This window comes from Triturus cristatus, chromosome 6 (genome assembly GCF_964204655.1).
Source record: "Triturus cristatus chromosome 6, aTriCri1.1, whole genome shotgun sequence".
NCBI classification, from domain to species: Eukaryota; Metazoa; Chordata; class Amphibia; order Caudata; family Salamandridae; genus Triturus; species Triturus cristatus.
In genome coordinates, this window is record NC_140589.1 from 100,143,309 (window position 1) to 100,168,409 (window position 25,101).

The 25,101-nt window shown below is 43.4% G+C and overlaps 24 non-coding genes across 24 annotated transcripts; all 24 read right to left on the reverse strand.

The window, feature by feature from the left end:
• Positions 1-33: 33 nt before the first annotated feature.
• TRNAL-CAG (transfer RNA leucine (anticodon CAG)) lies at positions 34-116 on the reverse strand. Its single transcript has one exon. It is a non-coding gene; the product is annotated as a tRNA-Leu (tRNA).
• Positions 117-748: 632 nt separating this feature from the next.
• On the reverse strand, positions 749-831 carry TRNAL-UAG (transfer RNA leucine (anticodon UAG)). Its single transcript has one exon. It is a non-coding gene; the product is annotated as a tRNA-Leu (tRNA).
• A 1,024-nt stretch (positions 832-1,855) lies between these two features.
• Positions 1,856-1,938, reverse strand: TRNAL-AAG (transfer RNA leucine (anticodon AAG)). The gene has a single exon. It is a non-coding gene; the product is annotated as a tRNA-Leu (tRNA).
• A 4,093-nt stretch (positions 1,939-6,031) lies between these two features.
• On the reverse strand, positions 6,032-6,114 carry TRNAL-AAG (transfer RNA leucine (anticodon AAG)). The gene has a single exon. It is a non-coding gene; the product is annotated as a tRNA-Leu (tRNA).
• A 186-nt stretch (positions 6,115-6,300) lies between these two features.
• On the reverse strand, positions 6,301-6,383 carry TRNAL-CAG (transfer RNA leucine (anticodon CAG)). The gene has a single exon. It is a non-coding gene; the product is annotated as a tRNA-Leu (tRNA).
• Positions 6,384-8,122: 1,739 nt separating this feature from the next.
• TRNAL-AAG (transfer RNA leucine (anticodon AAG)) lies at positions 8,123-8,205 on the reverse strand. The gene has a single exon. It is a non-coding gene; the product is annotated as a tRNA-Leu (tRNA).
• Positions 8,206-8,391: 186 nt separating this feature from the next.
• Positions 8,392-8,474, reverse strand: TRNAL-CAG (transfer RNA leucine (anticodon CAG)). The gene has a single exon. It is a non-coding gene; the product is annotated as a tRNA-Leu (tRNA).
• A 632-nt stretch (positions 8,475-9,106) lies between these two features.
• Positions 9,107-9,189, reverse strand: TRNAL-UAG (transfer RNA leucine (anticodon UAG)). The gene has a single exon. It is a non-coding gene; the product is annotated as a tRNA-Leu (tRNA).
• Positions 9,190-10,213: 1,024 nt separating this feature from the next.
• Positions 10,214-10,296, reverse strand: TRNAL-AAG (transfer RNA leucine (anticodon AAG)). Its single transcript has one exon. It is a non-coding gene; the product is annotated as a tRNA-Leu (tRNA).
• A 186-nt stretch (positions 10,297-10,482) lies between these two features.
• TRNAL-CAG (transfer RNA leucine (anticodon CAG)) lies at positions 10,483-10,565 on the reverse strand. The gene has a single exon. It is a non-coding gene; the product is annotated as a tRNA-Leu (tRNA).
• A 632-nt stretch (positions 10,566-11,197) lies between these two features.
• TRNAL-UAG (transfer RNA leucine (anticodon UAG)) lies at positions 11,198-11,280 on the reverse strand. The gene has a single exon. It is a non-coding gene; the product is annotated as a tRNA-Leu (tRNA).
• A 1,024-nt stretch (positions 11,281-12,304) lies between these two features.
• TRNAL-AAG (transfer RNA leucine (anticodon AAG)) lies at positions 12,305-12,387 on the reverse strand. The gene has a single exon. It is a non-coding gene; the product is annotated as a tRNA-Leu (tRNA).
• Positions 12,388-12,573: 186 nt separating this feature from the next.
• Positions 12,574-12,656, reverse strand: TRNAL-CAG (transfer RNA leucine (anticodon CAG)). The gene has a single exon. It is a non-coding gene; the product is annotated as a tRNA-Leu (tRNA).
• Positions 12,657-13,288: 632 nt separating this feature from the next.
• On the reverse strand, positions 13,289-13,371 carry TRNAL-UAG (transfer RNA leucine (anticodon UAG)). Its single transcript has one exon. It is a non-coding gene; the product is annotated as a tRNA-Leu (tRNA).
• A 1,024-nt stretch (positions 13,372-14,395) lies between these two features.
• On the reverse strand, positions 14,396-14,478 carry TRNAL-AAG (transfer RNA leucine (anticodon AAG)). Its single transcript has one exon. It is a non-coding gene; the product is annotated as a tRNA-Leu (tRNA).
• A 4,093-nt stretch (positions 14,479-18,571) lies between these two features.
• On the reverse strand, positions 18,572-18,654 carry TRNAL-AAG (transfer RNA leucine (anticodon AAG)). Its single transcript has one exon. It is a non-coding gene; the product is annotated as a tRNA-Leu (tRNA).
• Positions 18,655-18,840: 186 nt separating this feature from the next.
• Positions 18,841-18,923, reverse strand: TRNAL-CAG (transfer RNA leucine (anticodon CAG)). The gene has a single exon. It is a non-coding gene; the product is annotated as a tRNA-Leu (tRNA).
• A 1,739-nt stretch (positions 18,924-20,662) lies between these two features.
• Positions 20,663-20,745, reverse strand: TRNAL-AAG (transfer RNA leucine (anticodon AAG)). The gene has a single exon. It is a non-coding gene; the product is annotated as a tRNA-Leu (tRNA).
• Positions 20,746-20,931: 186 nt separating this feature from the next.
• On the reverse strand, positions 20,932-21,014 carry TRNAL-CAG (transfer RNA leucine (anticodon CAG)). The gene has a single exon. It is a non-coding gene; the product is annotated as a tRNA-Leu (tRNA).
• A 632-nt stretch (positions 21,015-21,646) lies between these two features.
• On the reverse strand, positions 21,647-21,729 carry TRNAL-UAG (transfer RNA leucine (anticodon UAG)). Its single transcript has one exon. It is a non-coding gene; the product is annotated as a tRNA-Leu (tRNA).
• A 1,024-nt stretch (positions 21,730-22,753) lies between these two features.
• On the reverse strand, positions 22,754-22,836 carry TRNAL-AAG (transfer RNA leucine (anticodon AAG)). Its single transcript has one exon. It is a non-coding gene; the product is annotated as a tRNA-Leu (tRNA).
• A 186-nt stretch (positions 22,837-23,022) lies between these two features.
• On the reverse strand, positions 23,023-23,105 carry TRNAL-CAG (transfer RNA leucine (anticodon CAG)). The gene has a single exon. It is a non-coding gene; the product is annotated as a tRNA-Leu (tRNA).
• A 632-nt stretch (positions 23,106-23,737) lies between these two features.
• On the reverse strand, positions 23,738-23,820 carry TRNAL-UAG (transfer RNA leucine (anticodon UAG)). Its single transcript has one exon. It is a non-coding gene; the product is annotated as a tRNA-Leu (tRNA).
• Positions 23,821-24,844: 1,024 nt separating this feature from the next.
• Positions 24,845-24,927, reverse strand: TRNAL-AAG (transfer RNA leucine (anticodon AAG)). The gene has a single exon. It is a non-coding gene; the product is annotated as a tRNA-Leu (tRNA).
• Positions 24,928-25,101: the final 174 nt, after the last annotated feature.

Genomic DNA, 25,101 nt, shown 5'->3' on the forward strand with positions numbered 1-25,101 from the left:
TTCTCAAGAAAAAAATTAGAGTAAACACAGGACTGTCAGAAGTGGGATTTGAACCCACGCCTCCAGAGGAGACTGCGACCTGAACGCAGCGCCTTAGACCACTCGGCCATCCTGACTTGCTTTCCCAGCATCTTCCAGAGGCCAGACAGCCATGCAGGTGAGGTACTGAAAAGGAATGCCCTCAATTTATTTATCCTATTATATGCACTTCCAACAGATCTTTGAACAATCTGTACAGAGCAGGACCTATGGAGAACTCTTTAGAACTTTGAGGCAAACAAAGAGAAAGTGCTATTCACCAGCCACTTGAACGGCTCAAAGCTGCTTTGAAATTGAGACAATAGCCACCTCTTGGCTGGCTAAAGCAATTTCAACAAGGGATCTCAAAGTCACAACATAGGGTGGAGTATGCAAATTTAAGCAGCCCCTGATCAAAGCCCTGAGGAGATTGCTGTAAGTGTGCTGGAGTCCAGTTGTCTACCAGATGAATGGCATTCTTCCAAATTTGCAGGGCCCGTCTGGCCAGGGCATACAAGAGCATGACTCTTCCAGATGACCTCTTACATGGGTCCTATGCTCATTTGGTAAGGATTGCATTTTGTCAGCAAGACGTTATAGAACCTAAATATATGAGAAACCCCATCTCTCTTGACAAGAGGAGAACGGAATAAAGTGCCAAGTGAAGACCAACAGATGCAACTTCCATCAGATGTTAACCTGATAAAGGAGATTAAATCTCCAAAAGGCATGTCAGAAGTGGGATTCAAACCCACGCCTCCAAAGGAGACTGTGGCCTAAACACAGCGCCTTAGACCTCTCGGCCATCCTGACAGTATAGGCTTTTAATAAATGAATAAAAGTTACTCAGAAACGTCTACCTCCATGCAAGCCTGAAATAATTTAAACCTTCAAACACAAGGTGCAACTTTATGCACAGGACAATAAACACAGAAGAACACATACGAAAGCACTTTATTTCACAGGTATACAGTTTTCATGCTTTTAGAACACCACATACCTCTCACCAGCTATTTAGGGTCCTGTATCCGACTCACAACATTTCCTTGCCTGCGACCTCTCTCTCTACACAAACAACTACAGCACAGGAAGTAGGAAGGCAATAGGTGGGGCAGTTTATGCAAATTTATGCTGCCAATGTGCCTTGCAGATTCATGCAGGATTTCTAGATCCTTGCTGGATACAAGAGAGTAGGCCTTGTTCCAGATAAACTATCCCTAGCAGGGAAAGTCTGAGCACAGGCACTCTTTTGCTCTTTAGCCCCTGGCCTGGGACTCACCCTCACTTGCTGAGGCGTGAAATTCTGCATACCAACTTTGCACAGAAGGTATGTTTGTGGTTGTTTGGGGATGGGTGGGAGGTCAAGAGCAGGGAAAAGCAGGTCTCCTTCACTACTAGACTCCTCTTCTATGCCTCCCTGCCGTTCACTCACTCTGTCTTTGTTTCATTCTCTCCTTCCACAACACTCCTTCTCACTCACTCGCTCTATCACTTGTATTTTTGCCCTTGCTCTGCATTCTATAGTGGAAACATCTCTTGAATGAAGCATCTGAAAATGACGTGACATAAAATTTAAAACCTCCTTATTGGAAACCTAAAACATCACAAGACTTAATGTAACCCATTTCTTTCATAAAAAAGATTTTTAAAGTACCCCACAAAACAAATATAAAACACCACGAGTGCTAGAAGAATATTACATTAACGTTAAAGATAGAATAGGGCAAATGCATTTGCAGTTGAAACTGAAGTTTGGTACTTATTCAGATATTATTTACATTGCCAATTTTTAGCTGAGATTCTAAAGGAACTGAGAGAGAAAATGGAATTCAAGTTTTGTCAGAAGTGGGATTCAAACCCACGCCTCCAGGAGAGACTGCGGCCTTAACGCAGCGCCTTAGACCACTCGGCCATCCTGACCCCATGCTGCTTTTTCATCTAAAGGGTGAGAAAGATATTAGGAACCAAAAAATGCACAGAGCTGAGGCCAATAGTGGCTAGAGCAAGAAAAAAACTCACTGCACTCTTCCAAGAAGACAATCCTATAAGCCACTGCGAGGGAAATGATCATATTTCTCAAGAAAATAATTAGAGTAAACACAGGACTGTCAGAGGAGGGATTTGAACCCACGCCTCCAGAGGAGACTGCGACCTGAACGCAGCGCCTTAGACCACTCGGCCATCCTGCCTTGCTTTCCCAGCATCTTCCAGAGGCCAGACAGCCATGCAGGTGAGGTACTGAAAAGGAATGCCCTCAATTTATTTATCCTATTATATGCACTTCCAACAGATCTTTGAACAATCTGTACAGAGCAGGACCTATGGAGAACTCTTTAGAACTTTGAGGCGAACAAAGAGAAAGTGCTATTCACCAGCCACTTGAACGGCTCAAAGCTGCTTTGAAATTGAGACAATAGCCACCTCTTGGCTGGCTAAAGCAATTTCAACAAGGGATCTCAAAGTCACAACATAGGGTGGAGTATGCAAATTTAAGCAGCCCCTGATCAAAGCCCTAAGGAAATTGCTGTAAGTGTGCTGGAGTCCAGTTGTCTACCAGATGCATGGCATTCTTCCAAATTTGCAGGGCCCGTCTGGCCACGGCATACAAGAGCATGACTCTTCCAGATGACCTCTTACATGGGTCCTATGCTCATTTGGTAAGGATTGCGCTTTGTCAGCAAGACGTTATAGAACCTAAATATATGAGAAACCCCATCTCTCTTGACAAGAGGAGAACGGAATAACGTGCCAGGTGAAGACCAACAGATGCAACTTCCATCAGATGTTAACCTGATAAAGGAGATTAAATCTCCAAAAGGAATGTCAGAAGTGGAATTCGAACCCACGCCTCCAAAGGAGACTGTGGCCTAAACACAGCACCTTAGACCTCTCGGCCATCCTGACAGTATAGGCTTTTAAGAAATGAATAAAAGTTACTCAGAAACGTCTACCTCCATGCAAGCCTGAAATAATTTAAACCTTCAAACACAAGGTGCAACTTTATGCACAGGACAATAAACACAGAAGAACACATACGAAAGCACTTTATTTCACAGGTATACAGTTTTCATGCTTTTAGAACACCACATACCTCTCACCAGCTATTTAGGGTCCTGTATCCGACTCACAACATTTCCTTGCCTGCGACCTCTCTCTCTACACAAACAACTACAGCACAGGAAGTAGGAAGGCAATAGGTGGGGCAGTTTATGCAAATTTATGCTGCCAATGTGCCTTGCAGATTCATGCAGGATTTCTAGATCCTTGCTGGATACAAGAGAGTAGGCCTTGTTCCAGATAAACTATCCCTAGCAGGGAAAGTCTGAGCACAGGCACTCTTTTGCTCTTTAGCCCCTGGCCTGGGACTCACCCTCACTTGCTGAGGCGTGAAAATCTGCATACCAACTTTGCACAGAAGGTATGTTTGTGGTTGTTTGGGGATGGGTGGGAGGTCAAGAGCAGGGAAAAGCAGGTCTCCTGCACTACTAGACTCCTCTTCTATGCCTCCCTGCCGTTCACTCACTCTGTCTTTGTTTCATTCTCTCCTTCCACAACACTCCTTCTCACTCACTCGCTCTATCACTTGTATTTTTGCCCTTGCTCTGCATTCTATAGTGGAAACATCTCTTGAATGAAGCATCTGAAAATGACGTGACATAAAGTTTAAAACCTCCTTATTGTAAACCTAAAACATCACAAGACTTAATGTAACCCATTTCTTTCATAAAAAAGATTTTTAAAGTACCCCAAAAAAGAAATATAAAACACCACGAGTGCTAGAAGAATATTACATTAACGTTAAAGATAGAATAGGGCAAATGCATTTGCAACTGAAGTTTGGTACTTATTCAGATATTATTTACATTGCCAATTTTTAGCTGAGATTCTAAAGGAACTGAGAGAGAAAATGGAATTCAAGTTTTGTCAGAAGTGGGATTCGAAGCCACGCCTCCAGGAGAGACTGCGGCCTTAACGCAGCACCTTAGACCACTCGGCCATCCTGACCCCATGGTGCTTTTTCATCTAAAGGGTGAGAAAGATATTAGGAACCAAAAAATGCACAGAGCTTAGGCCAATAGTGGCTAGAGCAAGAAAAAAACTCACTGCACTCTTCCAAGAAGACAATCCTATAAGCCACTGCGAGGGAAATGATCATATTTCTCAAGAAAAAAATTAGAGTAAACACAGGACTGTCAGACGTGGGATTTGAACCCACGCCTCCAGAGGAGACTGCGACCTGAACGCAGCGCCTTAGACCACTCGGCCATCCTGACTTGCTTTCCCAGCATCTTCCAGAGGCCAGACAGCCATGCAGGTGAGGTACTGAAAAGGAATGCCCTCAATTTATTTATCCTATTATATGCACTTCCAACAGATCTTTGAACAATCTGTACAGAGCAGGACCTATGGAGAACTCTTTAGAACTTTGAGGCAAACAAAGAGAAAGTGCTATTCACCAGCCACTTGAACGGCTCAAAGCTGCTTTGAAATTGAGACAATAGCCACCTCTTGGCTGGCTAAAGCAATTTCAACAAGGGATCTCAAAGTCACAACATAGGGTGGAGTATGCAAATTTAAGCAGCCCCTGATCAAAGCCCTGAGGAAATTGCTGTAAGTGTGCTGGAGTCCAGTTGTCTACTAGATGAATGGCATTCTTCCAAATTTGCTGGGCCCGTCTGGCCAGGGCATACAAGAGCATGACTCTTCCAGATGACCTCTTACATGGGTCCTATGCTCATTTGGTAAGGATTGCGCTTTGTCAGCAAGACGTTATAGAACCTAAATATATGAGAAACCCCATCTCTCTTGACAAGAGGAGAACGGAATAACGTGCCAAGTGAAGACCAACAGATGCAACTTCCATCAGATGTTAACCTGATAAAGGAGATTAAATCTCCAAAAGGCATGTCAGAAGTGGGATTTGAACCCACGCCTCCAAAGGAGACTGTGGCCTGAACACAGCGCCTTAGACCTCTCGGCCATCCTGACAGTATATGCTTTTAAGAAATGAATAAAAGTTACTCAGAAAAGTCTACCTCAATGCAAGCCTGAAATAATTTAAACCTTCAAACACAAGGTGCAACTTTATGCACAGGACAATAAACACAGAAGAACACATACGAAAGCACTTTATTTCACAGGTATACAGTTTTCATGCTTTTAGAACACCACATACCTCTCACCAGCTATTTAGGGTCCTGTATCCGACTCACAACATTTCCTTGCCTGCGACCTCTCTCTCTACACAAACAACTACAGCACAGGAAGTAGGAAGGCAATAGGTGGGGCAGTTTATGCAAATTTATGCTGCCAATGTGCCTTGCAGATTCATGCAGGATTTCTAGATCCTTGCTGGATACAAGAGAGTAGGCCTTGTTCCAGATAAACTATCCCTAGCAGGGAAAGTCTGAGCACAGGCACTCTTTTGCTCTTTAGCCCCTGGCCTGGGACTCACCCTCACTTGCTGAGGCGTGAAATTCTGCATACCAACTTTGCACAGAAGGTATGTTTGTGGTTGTTTGGGGATGGGTGGGAGGTCAAGAGCAGGGAAAAGCAGGTCTCCTTCACTACTAGACTCCTCTTCTATGCCTCCCTGCCATTCACTCACTCTGTCTTTGTTTCATTCTCTCCTTCCACAACACTCCTTCTCACTCACTCGCTCTATCACTTGTATTTTTGCCCTTGCTCTGCATTCTATAGTGGAAACATCTCTTGAATGAAGCATCTGAAAATGACGTGACATAAAATTTAAAACCTCCTTATTGGAAACCTAAAACATCACAAGACTTAATGTAACCCATTTCTTTCATAAAAAAGATTTTTAAAGTACCCCACAAAACAAATATAAAACACCACGAGTGCTAGAAGAATATTACATTAACGTTAAAGATAGAATAGGGCAAATGCATTTGCAGTTGAAACTGAAGTTTGGTACTTATTCAGATATTATTTACATTGCCAATTTTTAGCTGAGATTCTAAAGGAACTGAGAGAGAAAATGGAATTCAAGTTTTGTCAGAAGTGGGATTTGAACCCACGCCTCCAGGAGAGACTGCGGCCTTAACGCAGCGCCTTAGACCACTCGGCCATCCTGACCCCATGCTGCTTTTTCATCTAAAGGGTGAGAAAGATATTAGGAACCAAAAAATGCACAGAGCTTAGGCCAATAGTGGCTAGAGCAAGAAAAAAACTCACTGCACTCTTCCAAGAAGACAATCCTATAAGCCACTGCGAGGGAAATGATCATATTTCTCAAGAAAAAAATTAGAGTAAACACAGGACTGTCAGAAGTGGGATTTGAACCCACACCTCCAGAGGAGACTGCGACCTGAACGCAGCGCCTTAGACCACTCGGCCATCCTGACTTGCTTTCCCAGCATCTTCCAGAGGCCAGACAGCCATGCAGGTGAGGTACTGAAAAGGAATGCCCTCAATTTATTTATCCTATTATATGCACTTCCAACAGATCTTTGAACAATCTGTACAGAGCAGGACCTATGGAGAACTCTTTAGAACTTTGAGGCGAACAAAGAGAAAGTGCTATTCACCAGCCACTTGAACGGCTCAAAGCTGCTTTGAAATTGAGACAATAGCCACCTCTTGGCTGGCTAAAGCAATTTCAACAAGGGATCTCAAAGTCACAACATAGGGTGGAGTATGCAAATTTAAGCAGCCCCTGATCAAAGCCCTAAGGAAATTGCTGTAAGTGTGCTGGAGTCCAGTTGTCTACCAGATGCATGGCATTCTTCCAAATTTGCAGGGCCCGTCTGGCCAGGGCATACAAGAGCATGACTCTTCCAGATGACCTCTTACATGGGTCCTATGCTCATTTGGTAAGGATTGCGCTTTGTCAGCAAGACGTTATAGAACCTAAATATATGAGAAACCCCATCTCTCTTGACAAGAGGAGAACGGAATAACGTGCCAGGTGAAGACCAACAGATGCAACTTCCATCAGATGTTAACCTGATAAAGGAGATTAAATCTCCAAAAGGAATGTCAGAAGTGGAATTCGAACCCACGCCTCCAAAGGAGACTGTGGCCTAAACACAGCACCTTAGACCTCTCGGCCATCCTGACAGTATAGGCTTTTAAGAAATGAATAAAAGTTACTCAGAAACGTCTACCTCCATGCAAGCCTGAAATAATTTAAACCTTCAAACACAAGGTGCAACTTTATGCACAGGACAATAAACACAGAAGAACACATACGAAAGCACTTTATTTCACAGGTATACAGTTTTCATGCTTTTAGAACACCACATACCTCTCACCAGCTATTTAGGGTCCTGTATCCGACTCACAACATTTCCTTGCCTGCGACCTCTCTCTCTACACAAACAACTACAGCACAGGAAGTAGGAAGGCAATAGGTGGGGCAGTTTATGCAAATTTATGCTGCCAATGTGCCTTGCAGATTCATGCAGGATTTCTAGATCCTTGCTGGATACAAGAGAGTAGGCCTTGTTCCAGATAAACTATCCCTAGCAGGGAAAGTCTGAGCACAGGCACTCTTTTGCTCTTTAGCCCCTGGCCTGGGACTCACCCTCACTTGCTGAGGCGTGAAAATCTGCATACCAACTTTGCACAGAAGGTATGTTTGTGGTTGTTTGGGGATGGGTGGGAGGTCAAGAGCAGGGAAAAGCAGGTCTCCTGCACTACTAGACTCCTCTTCTATGCCTCCCTGCCGTTCACTCACTCTGTCTTTGTTTCATTCTCTCCTTCCACAACACTCCTTCTCACTCACTCGCTCTATCACTTGTATTTTTGCCCTTGCTCTGCATTCTATAGTGGAAACATCTCTTGAATGAAGCATCTGAAAATGACGTGACATAAAGTTTAAAACCTCCTTATTGTAAACCTAAAACATCACAAGACTTAATGTAACCCATTTCTTTCATAAAAAAGATTTTTAAAGTACCCCAAAAAAGAAATATAAAACACCACGAGTGCTAGAAGAATATTACATTAACGTTAAAGATAGAATAGGGCAAATGCATTTGCAGTTGAAACTGAAGTTTGGTACTTATTCAGATATTATTTACATTGCCAATTTTTAGCTGAGATTCTAAAGGAACTGAGAGAGAAAATGGAATTCAAGTTTTGTCAGAAGTGGGATTCGAACCCACGCCTCCAGGAGAGACTGCGGCCTTAACGCAGCGCCTTAGACCACTCGGCCATCCTGACCCCATGGTGCGTTTTCATCTAAAGGGTGAGAAAGATATTAGGAACCAAAAAATGCACAGAGCTTAGGCCAATAGTGGCTAGAGCAAGAAAAAAACTCACTGCACTCTTCCAAGAAGACAATCCTATAAGCCACTGCGAGGGAAATGATCATATTTCTCAAGAAAAAAATTAGAGTAAACACAGGACTGTCAGAAGTGGGATTTGAACCCACGCCTCCAGAGGAGACTGCGACCTGAACGCAGCGCCTTAGACCACTCGGCCATCCTGACTTGCTTTCCCAGCATCTTCCAGAGGCCAGACAGCCATGCAGGTGAGGTACTGAAAAGGAATGCCCTCAATTTATTTATCCTATTATATGCACTTCCAACAGATCTTTGAACAATCTGTACAGAGCAGGACCTATGGAGAACTCTTTAGAACTTTGAGGCAAACAAAGAGAAAGTGCTATTCACCAGCCACTTGAACGGCTCAAAGCTGCTTTGAAATTGAGACAATAGCCACCTCTTGGCTGGCTAAAGCAATTTCAACAAGGGATCTCAAAGTCACAACATAGGGTGGAGTATGCAAATTTAAGCAGCCCCTGATCAAAGCCCTGAGGAAATTGCTGTAAGTGTGCTGGAGTCCAGTTGTCTACCAGATGAATGGCATTCTTCCAAATTTGCTGGGCCCGTCTGGCCAGGGCATACAAGAGCATGACTCTTCCAGATGACCTCTTACATGGGTCCTATGCTCATTTGGTAAGGATTGCGCTTTGTCAGCAAGACGTTATAGAACCTAAATATATGAGAAACCCCATCTCTCTTGACAAGAGGAGAACGGAATAACGTGCCAAGTGAAGACCAACAGATGCAACTTCCATCAGATGTTAACCTGATAAAGGAGATTAAATCTCCAAAAGGCATGTCAGAAGTGGGATTCGAACCCACGCCTCCAAAGGAGACTGTGGCCTAAACACAGCGCCTTAGACCTCTCGGCCATCCTGACAGTATATGCTTTTAATAAATGAATAAAAGTTACTCAGAAACGTCTACCTCAATGCAAGCCTAAAATAATTTAAACCTTCAAACACAAGGTGCAACTTTATGCACAGGACAATAAACACAGAAGAACACATACGAAAGCACTTTATTTCACAGGTATACAGTTTTCATGCTTTTAGAACACCACATACCTCTCACCAGCTATTTAGGGTCCTGTATCCGACTCACAACATTTCCTTGCCTGCGACCTCTCTCTCTACACAAACAACTACAGCACAGGAAGTAGGAAGGCAATAGGTGGGGCAGTTTATGCAAATTTATGCTGCCAATGTGCCTTGCAGATTCATGCAGGATTTCTAGATCCTTGCTGGATACAAGAGAGTAGGCCTTGTTCCAGATAAACTATCCCTAGCAGGGAAAGTCTGAGCACAGGCACTCTTTTGCTCTTTAGCCCCTGGCCTGGGACTCACCCTCACTTGCTGAGGCGTGAAATTCTGCATACCAACTTTGCACAGAAGGTATGTTTGTGGTTGTTTGGGGATGGGTGGGAGGTCAAGAGCAGGGAAAAGCAGGTCTCCTTCACTACTAGACTCCTCTTCTATGCCTCCCTGCCATTCACTCACTCTGTCTTTGTTTCATTCTCTCCTTCCACAACACTCCTTCTCACTCACTCGCTCTATCACTTGTATTTTTGCCCGTGCTCTGCATTCTATAGTGGAAACATCTCTTGAATGAAGCATCTGAAAATGACGTGACATAAAGTTTAAAACCTCCTTATTGTAAACCTAAAACATCACAAGACTTAATGTAACCCATTTCTTTCATAAAAAAGATTTTTAAAGTACCCCACAAAAGAAATATAAAACACCACGAGTGCTAGAAGAATATTACATTAACGTTAAAGATAGAATAGGGCAAATGCATTTGCAGTTGAAACTGAAGTTTGGTACTTATTCAGATATTATTTACATTGCCAATTTTTAGCTGAGATTCTAAAGGAACTGAGAGAGAAAATGGAATTCAAGTTTTGTCAGAAGTGGGATTCAAACCCACGCCTCCAGGAAAGACTGCGGCCTTAACGCAGCGCCTTAGACCACTCGGCCATCCTGACCCCATGCTGCATTTTCATCTAAAGGGTGAGAAAGATATTAGGAACCAAAAAATGCACAGAGCTTAGGCCAATAGTGGCTAGAGCAAGAAAAAAACTCACTGCACTCTTCCAAGAAGACAATCCTATAAGCCACTGCGAGGGAAATGATCATATTTCTCAAGAAAAAAATTAGAGTAAACACAGGACTGTCAGAAGTGGGATTTGAACCCACGCCTCCAGAGGAGACTGCGACCTGAACGCAGCGCCTTAGACCACTCGGCCATCCTGACTTGCTTTCACAGCATCTTCCAGAGGCCAGACAGCCATGCAGGTGAGGTACTGAAAAGGAATGCCCTCAATTTATTTATCCTATTATATGCACTTCCAACAGATCTTTGAACAATCTGTACAGAGCAGGACCTATGGAGAACTCTTTAGAACTTTGAGGCGAACAAAGAGAAAGTGCTATTCACCAGCCACTTGAACGGCTCAAAGCTGCTTTGAAATTGAGACAATAGCCACCTCTTGGCTGGCTAAAGCAATTTCAACAAGGGATCTCAAAGTCACAACATAGGGTGGAGTATGCAAATTTAAGCAGCCCCTGATCAAAGCCCTGAGGAAATTGCTGTAAGTGTGCTGGAGTCCAGTTGTCTACCAGATGAATGGCATTCTTCCAAATTTGCTGGGCCCGTCTGGCCAGGGCATACAAGAGCATGACTCTTCCAGATGACCTCTTACATGGGTCCTATGCTCATTTGGTAAGGATTGCGCTTTGTCAGCAAGACGTTATAGAACCTAAATATATGAGAAACCCCATCTCTCTTGACAAGAGGAGAACGGAATAACGTGCCAAGTGAAGACCAACAGATGCAACTTCCATCAGATGTTAACCTGATAAAGGAGATTAAATCTCCAAAAGGCATGTCAGAAGTGGGATTTGAACCCACGCCTCCAAAGGAGACTGTGGCCTAAACACAGCGCCTTAGACCTCTCGGCCATCCTGACAGTATATGCTTTTAAGAAATGAATAAAAGTTACTCAGAAAAGTCTACCTCAATGCAAGCCTGAAATAATTTAAACCTTCAAACACAAGGTGCAACTTTATGCACAGGACAATAAACACAGAAGAACACATACGAAAGCACTTTATTTCACAGGTATACAGTTTTCATGCTTTTAGAACACCACATACCTCTCACCAGCTATTTAGGGTCCTGTATCCGACTCACAACATTTCCTTGCCTGCGACCTCTCTCTCTACACAAACAACTACAGCACAGGAAGTAGGAAGGCAATAGGTGGGGCAGTTTATGCAAATTTATGCTGCCAATGTGCCTTGCAGATTCATGCAGGATTTCTAGATCCTTGCTGGATACAAGAGAGTAGGCCTTGTTCCAGATAAACTATCCCTAGCAGGGAAAGTCTGAGCACAGGCACTCTTTTGCTCTTTAGCCCCTGGCCTGGGACTCACCCTCACTTGCTGAGGCGTGAAATTCTGCATACCAACTTTGCACAGAAGGTATGTTTGTGGTTGTTTGGGGATGGGTGGGAGGTCAAGAGCAGGGAAAAGCAGGTCTCCTTCACTACTAGACTCCTCTTCTATGCCTCCCTGCCATTCACTCACTCTGTCTTTGTTTCATTCTCTCCTTCCACAACACTCCTTCTCACTCACTCGCTCTATCACTTGTATTTTTGCCCTTGCTCTGCATTCTATAGTGGAAACATCTCTTGAATGAAGCATCTGAAAATGACGTGACATAAAATTTAAAACCTCCTTATTGGAAACCTAAAACATCACAAGACTTAATGTAACCCATTTCTTTCATAAAAAAGATTTTTAAAGTACCCCACAAAACAAATATAAAACACCACGAGTGCTAGAAGAATATTACATTAACGTTAAAGATAGAATAGGGCAAATGCATTTGCAGTTGAAACTGAAGTTTGGTACTTATTCAGATATTATTTACATTGCCAATTTTTAGCTGAGATTCTAAAGGAACTGAGAGAGAAAATGGAATTCAAGTTTTGTCAGAAGTGGGATTTGAACCCACGCCTCCAGGAGAGACTGCGGCCTTAACGCAGCGCCTTAGACCACTCGGCCACCCTGACCCCATGCTGCTTTTTCATCTAAAGGGTGAGAAAGATATTAGGAACCAAAAAATGCACAGAGCTTAGGCCAATAGTGGCTAGAGCAAGAAAAAAACTCACTGCACTCTTCCAAGAAGACAATCCTATAAGCCACTGCGAGGGAAATGATCATATTTCTCAAGAAAAAAATTAGAGTAAACACAGGACTGTCAGAAGTGGGATTTGAACCCACACCTCCAGAGGAGACTGCGACCTGAACGCAGCGCCTTAGACCACTCGGCCATCCTGACTTGCTTTCCCAGCATCTTCCAGAGGCCAGACAGCCATGCAGGTGAGGTACTGAAAAGGAATGCCCTCAATTTATTTATCCTATTATATGCACTTCCAACAGATCTTTGAACAATCTGTACAGAGCAGGACCTATGGAGAACTCTTTAGAACTTTGAGGCGAACAAAGAGAAAGTGCTATTCACCAGCCACTTGAACGGCTCAAAGCTGCTTTGAAATTGAGACAATAGCCACCTCTTGGCTGGCTAAAGCAATTTCAACAAGGGATCTCAAAGTCACAACATAGGGTGGAGTATGCAAATTTAAGCAGCCCCTGATCAAAGCCCTAAGGAAATTGCTGTAAGTGTGCTGGAGTCCAGTTGTCTACCAGATGCATGGCATTCTTCCAAATTTGCAGGGCCCGTCTGGCCAGGGCATACAAGAGCATGACTCTTCCAGATGACCTCTTACATGGGTCCTATGCTCATTTGGTAAGGATTGCGCTTTGTCAGCAAGACGTTATAGAACCTAAATATATGAGAAACCCCATCTCTCTTGACAAGAGGAGAACGGAATAACGTGCCAAGTGAAGACCAACAGATGCAACTTCCATCAGATGTTAACCTGATAAAGGAGATTAAATCTCCAAAAGGCATGTCAGAAGTGGGATTCGAACCCACGCCTCCAAAGGAGACTGTGGCCTAAACACAGCGCCTTAGACCTCTCGGCCATCCTGACAGTATAGGCTTTTAAGAAATGAATAAAAGTTACTCAGAAACGTCTACCTCCATGCAAGCCTGAAATAATTTAAACCTTCAAACACAAGGTGCAACTTTATGCACAGGACAATAAACACAGAAGAACACATACGAAAGCACTTTATTTCACAGGTATACAGTTTTCATGCTTTTAGAACACCACATACCTCTCACCAGCTATTTAGGGTCCTGTATCCGACTCACAACATTTCCTTGCCTGCGACCTCTCTCTCTACACAAACAACTACAGCACAGGAAGTAGGAAGGCAATAGGTGGGGCAGTTTATGCAAATTTATGCTGCCAATGTGCCTTGCAGATTCATGCAGGATTTCTAGATCCTTGCTGGATACAAGAGAGTAGGCCTTGTTCCAGATAAACTATCCCTAGCAGGGAAAGTCTGAGCACAGGCACTCTTTTGCTCTTTAGCCCCTGGCCTGGGACTCACCCTCACTTGCTGAGGCGTGAAATTCTGCATACCAACTTTGCACAGAAGGTATGTTTGTGGTTGTTTGGGGATGGGTGGGAGGTCAAGAGCAGGGAAAAGCAGGTCTCCTTCACTACTAGACTCCTCTTCTATGCCTCCCTGCCGTTCACTCACTCTGTCTTTGTTTCATTCTCTCCTTCCACAACACTCCTTCTCACTCACTCGCTCTATCACTTGTATTTTTGCCCTTGCTCTGCATTCTATAGTGGAAACATCTCTTGAATGAAGCATCTGAAAATGACGTGACATAAAATTTAAAACCTCCTTATTGGAAACCTAAAACATCACAAGACTTAATGTAACCCATTTCTTTCATAAAAAAGATTTTTAAAGTACCCCACAAAACAAATATAAAACACCACGAGTGCTAGAAGAATATTACATTAACGTTAAAGATAGAATAGGGCAAATGCATTTGCAGTTGAAACTGAAGTTTGGTACTTATTCAGATATTATTTACATTGCCAATTTTTAGCTGAGATTCTAAAGGAACTGAGAGAGAAAATGGAATTCAAGTTTTGTCAGAAGTGGGATTCAAACCCACGCCTCCAGGAGAGACTGCGGCCTTAACGCAGCGCCTTAGACCACTCGGCCATCCTGACCCCATGCTGCTTTTTCATCTAAAGGGTGAGAAAGATATTAGGAACCAAAAAATGCACAGAGCTGAGGCCAATAGTGGCTAGAGCAAGAAAAAAACTCACTGCACTCTTCCAAGAAGACAATCCTATAAGCCACTGCGAGGGAAATGATCATATTTCTCAAGAAAATAATTAGAGTAAACACAGGACTGTCAGAGGAGGGATTTGAACCCACGCCTCCAGAGGAGACTGCGACCTGAACGCAGCGCCTTAGACCACTCGGCCATCCTGCCTTGTTTTCCCAGCATCTTCCAGAGGCCAGACAGCCATGCAGGTGAGGTACTGAAAAGGAATGCCCTCAATTTATTTATCCTATTATATGCACTTCCAACAGATCTTTGAACAATCTGTACAGAGCAGGACCTATGGAGAACTCTTTAGAACTTTGAGGCGAACAAAGAGAAAGTGCTATTCACCAGCCACTTGAACGGCTCAAAGCTGCTTTGAAATTGAGACAATAGCCACCTCTTGGCTGGCTAAAGCAATTTCAACAAGGGATCTCAAAGTCACAACATAGGGTGGAGTATGCAAATTTAAGCAGCCCCTGATCAAAGCCCTAAGGAAATTGCTGTAAGTGTGCTGGAGTCCAGTTGTCTACCAGATGCATGGCATTCTTCCAAATTTGCAGGGCCCGTCTGGCCAGGGCATACAAGAGCATGACTCTTCCAGATGACCTCTTACATGGGTCCTATGCTCATTTGGTAAGGATTGCGCTTTGTCAGCAAGACGTTATAGAACCTAAATATATGAGAAACCCCATCTCTCTTGACAAGAGGAGAACGGAATAACGTGCCAGGTGAAGACCAACAGATGCAACTTCCATCAGATGTTAACCTGATAAAGGAGATTAAATCTCCAAAAGGAATGTCAGAAGTGGAATTCGAACCCACGCCTCCAAAGGAGACTGTGGCCTAAACACAGCACCTTAGACCTCTCGGCCATCCTGACAGTATAGGCTTTTAAGAAATGAATAAAAGTTACTCAGAAACGTCTACCTCCATGCAAGCCTGAAATAATTTAAACCTTCAAACACAAGGTGCAACTTTATGCACAGGACAATAAACACAGAAGAACACATACGAAAGCACTTTATTTCACAGGTATACAGTTTTCATGCTTTTAGAACACCACATACCTCTCACCAGCTATTTAGGGTCCTGTATCCGACTCACAACATTTCCTTGCCTGCGACCTCTCTCTCTACACAAACAACTACAGCACAGGAAGTAGGAAGGCAATAGGTGGGGCAGTTTATGCAAATTTATGCTGCCAATGTGCCTTGCAGATTCATGCAGGATTTCTAGATCCTTGCTGGATACAAGAGAGTAGGCCTTGTTCCAGATAAACTATCCCTAGCAGGGAAAGTCTGAGCACAGGCACTCTTTTGCTCTTTAGCCCCTGGCCTGGGACTCACCCTCACTTGCTGAGGCGTGAAAATCTGCATACCAACTTTGCACAGAAGGTATGTTTGTGGTTGTTTGGGGATGGGTGGGAGGTCAAGAGCAGGGAAAAGCAGGTCTCCTGCACTACTAGACTCCTCTTCTATGCCTCCCTGCCGTTCACTCACTCTGTCTTTGTTTCATTCTCTCCTTCCACAACACTCCTTCTCACTCACTCGCTCTATCACTTGTATTTTTGCCCTTGCTCTGCATTCTATAGTGGAAACATCTCTTGAATGAAGCATCTGAAAATGACGTGACATAAAGTTTAAAACCTCCTTATTGTAAACCTAAAACATCACAAGACTTAATGTAACCCATTTCTTTCATAAAAAAGATTTTTAAAGTACCCCAAAAAAGAAATATAAAACACCACGAGTGCTAGAAGAATATTACATTAACGTTAAAGATAGAATAGGGCAAATGCATTTGCAACTGAAGTTTGGTACTTATTCAGATATTATTTACATTGCCAATTTTTAGCTGAGATTCTAAAGGAACTGAGAGAGAAAATGGAATTCAAGTTTTGTCAGAAGTGGGATTCGAAGCCACGCCTCCAGGAGAGACTGCGGCCTTAACGCAGCACCTTAGACCACTCGGCCATCCTGACCCCATGGTGCTTTTTCATCTAAAGGGTGAGAAAGATATTAGGAACCAAAAAATGCACAGAGCTTAGGCCAATAGTGGCTAGAGCAAGAAAAAAACTCACTGCACTCTTCCAAGAAGACAATCCTATAAGCCACTGCGAGGGAAATGATCATATTTCTCAAGAAAAAAATTAGAGTAAACACAGGACTGTCAGACGTGGGATTTGAACCCACGCCTCCAGAGGAGACTGCGACCTGAACGCAGCGCCTTAGACCACTCGGCCATCCTGACTTGCTTTCCCAGCATCTTCCAGAGGCCAGACAGCCATGCAGGTGAGGTACTGAAAAGGAATGCCCTCAATTTATTTATCCTATTATATGCACTTCCAACAGATCTTTGAACAATCTGTACAGAGCAGGACCTATGGAGAACTCTTTAGAACTTTGAGGCAAACAAAGAGAAAGTGCTATTCACCAGCCACTTGAACGGCTCAAAGCTGCTTTGAAATTGAGACAATAGCCACCTCTTGGCTGGCTAAAGCAATTTCAACAAGGGATCTCAAAGTCACAACATAGGGTGGAGTATGCAAATTTAAGCAGCCCCTGATCAAAGCCCTGAGGAAATTGCTGTAAGTGTGCTGGAGTCCAGTTGTCTACTAGATGAATGGCATTCTTCCAAATTTGCTGGGCCCGTCTGGCCAGGGCATACAAGAGCATGACTCTTCCAGATGACCTCTTACATGGGTCCTATGCTCATTTGGTAAGGATTGCGCTTTGTCAGCAAGACGTTATAGAACCTAAATATATGAGAAACCCCATCTCTCTTGACAAGAGGAGAACGGAATAACGTGCCAAGTGAAGACCAACAGATGCAACTTCCATCAGATGTTAACCTGATAAAGGAGATTAAATCTCCAAAAGGCATGTCAGAAGTGGGATTTGAACCCACGCCTCCAAAGGAGACTGTGGCCTGAACACAGCGCCTTAGACCTCTCGGCCATCCTGACAGTATATGCTTTTAAGAAATGAATAAAAGTTACTCAGAAAAGTCTACCTCAATGCAAGCCTGAAATAATTTAAACCTTCAAACACAAGGTGCAACTTTATGCACAGGACAATAAACACAGAAGAACACATACGAAAGCACTTTATTTCACAGGTATACAGTTTTCATGCTTTTAGAACACCACATACCTCTCACCAGCTATTTAGGGTCCTGTATCCGACTCACAACATTTCCTTGCCTGCGACCTCTCTCTCTACACAAACAACTACAGCACAGGAAGTAGGAAGGCAATAGGTGGGGCAGTTTATGCAAATTTATGCTGCCAATGTGCCTTGCAGATTCATGCAGGATTTCTAGATCCTTGCTGGATACAAGAGAGTAGGCCTTGTTCCAGATAAACTATCCCTAGCAGGGAAAGTCTGAGCACAGGCACTCTTTTGCTCTTTAGCCCCTGGCCTGGGACTCACCCTCACTTGCTGAGGCGTGAAATTCTGCATACCAACTTTGCACAGAAGGTATGTTTGTGGTTGTTTGGGGATGGGTGGGAGGTCAAGAGCAGGGAAAAGCAGGTCTCCTTCACTACTAGACTCCTCTTCTATGCCTCCCTGCCATTCACTCACTCTGTCTTTGTTTCATTCTCTCCTTCCACAACACTCCTTCTCACTCACTCGCTCTATCACTTGTATTTTTGCCCTTGCTCTGCATTCTATAGTGGAAACATCTCTTGAATGAAGCATCTGAAAATGACGTGACATAAAATTTAAAACCTCCTTATTGGAAACCTAAAACATCACAAGACTTAATGTAACCCATTTCTTTCATAAAAAAGATTTTTAAAGTACCCCACAAAACAAATATAAAACACCACGAGTGCTAGAAGAATATTACATTAACGTTAAAGATAGAATAGGGCAAATGCATTTGCAGTTGAAACTGAAGTTTGGTACTTATTCAGATATTATTTACATTGCCAATTTTTAGCTGAGATTCTAAAGGAACTGAGAGAGAAAATGGAATTCAAGTTTTGTCAGAAGTGGGATTTGAACCCACGCCTCCAGGAGAGACTGCGGCCTTAACGCAGCGCCTTAGACCACTCGGCCATCCTGACCCCATGCTGCTTTTTCATCTAAAGGGTGAGAAAGATATTAGGAACCAAAAAATGCACAGAGCTTAGGCCAATAGTGGCTAGAGCAAGAAAAAAACTCACTGCACTCTTCCAAGAAGACAATCCTATAAGCCACTGCGAGGGAAATGATCATATTTCTCAAGAAAAAAATTAGAGTAAACACAGGACTGTCAGAAGTGGGATTTGAACCCACACCTCCAGAGGAGACTGCGACCTGAACGCAGCGCCTTAGACCACTCGGCCATCCTGACTTGCTTTCCCAGCATCTTCCAGAGGCCAGACAGCCATGCAGGTGAGGTACTGAAAAGGAATGCCCTCAATTTATTTATCCTATTATATGCACTTCCAACAGATCTTTGAACAATCTGTACAGAGCAGGACCTATGGAGAACTCTTTAGAACTTTGAGGCGAACAAAGAGAAAGTGCTATTCACCAGCCACTTGAACGGCTCAAAGCTGCTTTGAAATTGAGACAATAGCCACCTCTTGGCTGGCTAAAGCAATTTCAACAAGGGATCTCAAAGTCACAACATAGGGTGGAGTATGCAAATTTAAGCAGCCCCTGATCAAAGCCCTAAGGAAATTGCTGTAAGTGTGCTGGAGTCCAGTTGTCTACCAGATGCATGGCATTCTTCCAAATTTGCAGGGCCCGTCTGGCCAGGGCATACAAGAGCATGACTCTTCCAGATGACCTCTTACATGGGTCCTATGCTCATTTGGTAAGGATTGCGCTTTGTCAGCAAGACGTTATAGAACCTAAATATATGAGAAACCCCATCTCTCTTGACAAGAGGAGAACGGAATAACGTGCCAGGTGAAGACCAACAGATGCAACTTCCATCAGATGTTAACCTGATAAAGGAGATTAAATCTCCAAAAGGAATGTCAGAAGTGGAATTCGAACCCACGCCTCCAAAGGAGACTGTGGCCTAAACACAGCACCTTAGACCTCTCGGCCATCCTGACAGTATAGGCTTTTAAGAAATGAATAAAAGTTACTCAGAAACGTCTACCTCCATGCAAGCCTGAAATAATTTAAACCTTCAAACACAAGGTGCAACTTTATGCACAGGACAATAAACACAGAAGAACACATACGAAAGCACTTTATTTCACAGGTATACAGTTTTCATGCTTTTAGAACACCACATACCTCTCACCAGCTATTTAGGGTCCTGTATCCGACTCACAACATTTCCTTGCCTGCGACCTCTCTCTCTACACAAACAACTACAGCACAGGAAGTAGGAAGGCAATAGGTGGGGCAGTTTATGCAAATTTATGCTGCCAATGTGCCTTGCAGATTCATGCAGGATTTCTAGATCCTTGCTGGATACAAGAGAGTAGGCCTTGTTCCAGATAAACTATCCCTAGCAGGGAAAGTCTGAGCACAGGCACTCTTTTGCTCTTTAGCCCCTGGCCTGGGACTCACCCTCACTTGCTGAGGCGTGAAAATCTGCATACCAACTTTGCACAGAAGGTATGTTTGTGGTTGTTTGGGGATGGGTGGGAGGTCAAGAGCAGGGAAAAGCAGGTCTCCTGCACTACTAGACTCCTCTTCTATGCCTCCCTGCCGTTCACTCACTCTGTCTTTGTTTCATTCTCTCCTTCCACAACACTCCTTCTCACTCACTCGCTCTATCACTTGTATTTTTGCCCTTGCTCTGCATTCTATAGTGGAAACATCTCTTGAATGAAGCATCTGAAAATGACGTGACATAAAGTTTAAAACCTCCTTATTGTAAACCTAAAACATCACAAGACTTAATGTAACCCATTTCTTTCATAAAAAAGATTTTTAAAGTACCCCAAAAAAGAAATATAAAACACCACGAGTGCTAGAAGAATATTACATTAACGTTAAAGATAGAATAGGGCAAATGCATTTGCAGTTGAAACTGAAGTTTGGTACTTATTCAGATATTATTTACATTGCCAATTTTTAGCTGAGATTCTAAAGGAACTGAGAGAGAAAATGGAATTCAAGTTTTGTCAGAAGTGGGATTCGAACCCACGCCTCCAGGAGAGACTGCGGCCTTAACGCAGCGCCTTAGACCACTCGGCCATCCTGACCCCATGGTGCTTTTTCATCTAAAGGGTGAGAAAGATATTAGGAACCAAAAAATGCACAGAGCTTAGGCCAATAGTGGCTAGAGCAAGAAAAAAACTCACTGCACTCTTCCAAGAAGACAATCCTATAAGCCACTGCGAGGGAAATGATCATATTTCTCAAGAAAAAAATTAGAGTAAACACAGGACTGTCAGAAGTGGGATTTGAACCCACGCCTCCAGAGGAGACTGCGACCTGAACGCAGCGCCTTAGACCACTCGGCCATCCTGACTTGCTTTCCCAGCATCTTCCAGAGGCCAGACAGCCATGCAGGTGAGGTACTGAAAAGGAATGCCCTCAATTTATTTATCCTATTATATGCACTTCCAACAGATCTTTGAACAATCTGTACAGAGCAGGACCTATGGAGAACTCTTTAGAACTTTGAGGCAAACAAAGAGAAAGTGCTATTCACCAGCCACTTGAACGGCTCAAAGCTGCTTTGAAATTGAGACAATAGCCACCTCTTGGCTGGCTAAAGCAATTTCAACAAGGGATCTCAAAGTCACAACATAGGGTGGAGTATGCAAATTTAAGCAGCCCCTGATCAAAGCCCTGAGGAAATTGCTGTAAGTGTGCTGGAGTCCAGTTGTCTACCAGATGAATGGCATTCTTCCAAATTTGCTGGGCCCGTCTGGCCAGGGCATACAAGAGCATGACTCTTCCAGATGACCTCTTACATGGGTCCTATGCTCATTTGGTAAGGATTGCGCTTTGTCAGCAAGACGTTATAGAACCTAAATATATGAGAAACCCCATCTCTCTTGACAAGAGGAGAACGGAATAACGTGCCAAGTGAAGACCAACAGATGCAACTTCCATCAGATGTTAACCTGATAAAGGAGATTAAATCTCCAAAAGGCATGTCAGAAGTGGGATTCGAACCCACGCCTCCAAAGGAGACTGTGGCCTAAACACAGCGCCTTAGACCTCTCGGCCATCCTGACAGTATATGCTTTTAATAAATGAATAAAAGTTACTCAGAAACGTCTACCTCAATGCAAGCCTAAAATAATTTAAACCTTCAAACACAAGGTGCAACTTTATGCACAGGACAATAAACACAGAAGAACACATACGAAAGCACTTTATTTCACAGGTATACAGTTTTCATGCTTTTAGAACACCACATACCTCTCACCAGCTATTTAGGGTCCTGTATCCGACTCACAACATTTCCTTGCCTGCGACCTCTCTCTCTACACAAACAACTACAGCACAGGAAGTAGGAAGGCAATAGGTGGGGCAGTTTATGCAAATTTATGCTGCCAATGTGCCTTGCAGATTCATGCAGGATTTCTAGATCCTTGCTGGATACAAGAGAGTAGGCCTTGTTCCAGATAAACTATCCCTAGCAGGGAAAGTCTGAGCACAGGCACTCTTTTGCTCTTTAGCCCCTGGCCTGGGACTCACCCTCACTTGCTGAGGCGTGAAATTCTGCATACCAACTTTGCACAGAAGGTATGTTTGTGGTTGTTTGGGGATGGGTGGGAGGTCAAGAGCAGGGAAAAGCAGGTCTCCTTCACTACTAGACTCCTCTTCTATGCCTCCCTGCCATTCACTCACTCTGTCTTTGTTTCATTCTCTCCTTCCACAACACTCCTTCTCACTCACTCGCTCTATCACTTGTATTTTTGCCCGTGCTCTGCATTCTATAGTGGAAACATCTCTTGAATGAAGCATCTGAAAATGACGTGACATAAAGTTTAAAACCTCCTTATTGTAAACCTAAAACATCACAAGACTTAATGTAACCCATTTCTTTCATAAAAAAGATTTTTAAAGTACCCCACAAAAGAAATATAAAACACCACGAGTGCTAGAAGAATATTACATTAACGTTAAAGATAGAATAGGGCAAATGCATTTGCAGTTGAAACTGAAGTTTGGTACTTATTCAGATATTATTTACATTGCCAATTTTTAGCTGAGATTCTAAAGGAACTGAGAGAGAAAATGGAATTCAAGTTTTGTCAGAAGTGGGATTCAAACCCACGCCTCCAGGAAAGACTGCGGCCTTAACGCAGCGCCTTAGACCACTCGGCCATCCTGACCCCATGCTGCATTTTCATCTAAAGGGTGAGAAAGATATTAGGAACCAAAAAATGCACAGAGCTTAGGCCAATAGTGGCTAGAGCAAGAAAAAAACTCACTGCACTCTTCCAAGAAGACAATCCTATAAGCCACTGCGAGGGAAATGATCATATTTCTCAAGAAAAAAATTAGAGTAAACACAGGACTGTCAGAAGTGGGATTTGAACCCACGCCTCCAGAGGAGACTGCGACCTGAACGCAGCGCCTTAGACCACTCGGCCATCCTGACTTGCTTTCACAGCATCTTCCAGAGGCCAGACAGCCATGCAGGTGAGGTACTGAAAAGGAATGCCCTCAATTTATTTATCCTATTATATGCACTTCCAACAGATCTTTGAACAATCTGTACAGAGCAGGACCTATGGAGAACTCTTTAGAACTTTGAGGCGAACAAAGAGAAAGTGCTATTCACCAGCCACTTGAACGGCTCAAAGCTGCTTTGAAATTGAGACAATAGCCACCTCTTGGCTGGCTAAAGCAATTTCAACAAGGGATCTCAAAGTCACAACATAGGGTGGAGTATGCAAATTTAAGCAGCCCCTGATCAAAGCCCTGAGGAAATTGCTGTAAGTGTGCTGGAGTCCAGTTGTCTACCAGATGAATGGCATTCTTCCAAATTTGCTGGGCCCGTCTGGCCAGGGCATACAAGAGCATGACTCTTCCAGATGACCTCTTACATGGGTCCTATGCTCATTTGGTAAGGATTGCGCTTTGTCAGCAAGACGTTATAGAACCTAAATATATGAGAAACCCCATCTCTCTTGACAAGAGGAGAACGGAATAACGTGCCAAGTGAAGACCAACAGATGCAACTTCCATCAGATGTTAACCTGATAAAGGAGATTAAATCTCCAAAAGGCATGTCAGAAGTGGGATTTGAACCCACGCCTCCAAAGGAGACTGTGGCCTAAACACAGCGCCTTAGACCTCTCGGCCATCCTGACAGTATATGCTTTTAAGAAATGAATAAAAGTTACTCAGAAAAGTCTACCTCAATGCAAGCCTGAAATAATTTAAACCTTCAAACACAAGGTGCAACTTTATGCACAGGACAATAAACACAGAAGAACACATACGAAAGCACTTTATTTCACAGGTATACAGTTTTCATGCTTTTAGAACACCACATACCTCTCACCAGCTATTTAGGGTCCTGTATCCGACTCACAACATTTCCTTGCCTGCGACCTCTCTCTCTACACAAACAACTACAGCACAGGAAGTAGGAAGGCAATAGGTGGGGCAGTTTATGCAAATTTATGCTGCCAATGTGCCTTGCAGATTCATGCAGGATTTCTAGATCCTTGCTGGATACAAGAGAGTAGGCCTTGTTCCAGATAAACTATCCCTAGCAGGGAAAGTCTGAGCACAGGCACTCTTTTGCTCTTTAGCCCCTGGCCTGGGACTCACCCTCACTTGCTGAGGCGTGAAATTCTGCATACCAACTTTGCACAGAAGGTATGTTTGTGGTTGTTTGGGGATGGGTGGGAGGTCAAGAGCAGGGAAAAGCAGGTCTCCTTCACTACTAGACTCCTCTTCTATGCCTCCCTGCCATTCACTCACTCTGTCTTTGTTTCATTCTCTCCTTCCACAACACTCCTTCTCACTCACTCGCTCTATCACTTGTATTTTTGCCCTTGCTCTGCATTCTATAGTGGAAACATCTCTTGAATGAAGCATCTGAAAATGACGTGACATAAAATTTAAAACCTCCTTATTGGAAACCTAAAACATCACAAGACTTAATGTAACCCATTTCTTTCATAAAAAAGATTTTTAAAGTACCCCACAAAACAAATATAAAACACCACGAGTGCTAGAAGAATATTACATTAACGTTAAAGATAGAATAGGGCAAATGCATTTGCAGTTGAAACTGAAGTTTGGTACTTATTCAGATATTATTTACATTGCCAATTTTTAGCTGAGATTCTAAAGGAACTGAGAGAGAAAATGGAATTCAAGTTTTGTCAGAAGTGGGATTTGAACCCACGCCTCCAGGAGAGACTGCGGCCTTAACGCAGCGCCTTAGACCACTCGGCCATCCTGACCCCATGCTGCTTTTTCATCTAAAGGGTGAGAAAGATATTAGGAACCAAAAAATGCACAGAGCTTAGGCCAATAGTGGCTAGAGCAAGAAAAAAACTCACTGCACTCTTCCAAGACGACAATCCTATAAGCCACTGCGAGGGAAATGATCATATTTCTCAAGAAAAAAATTAGAG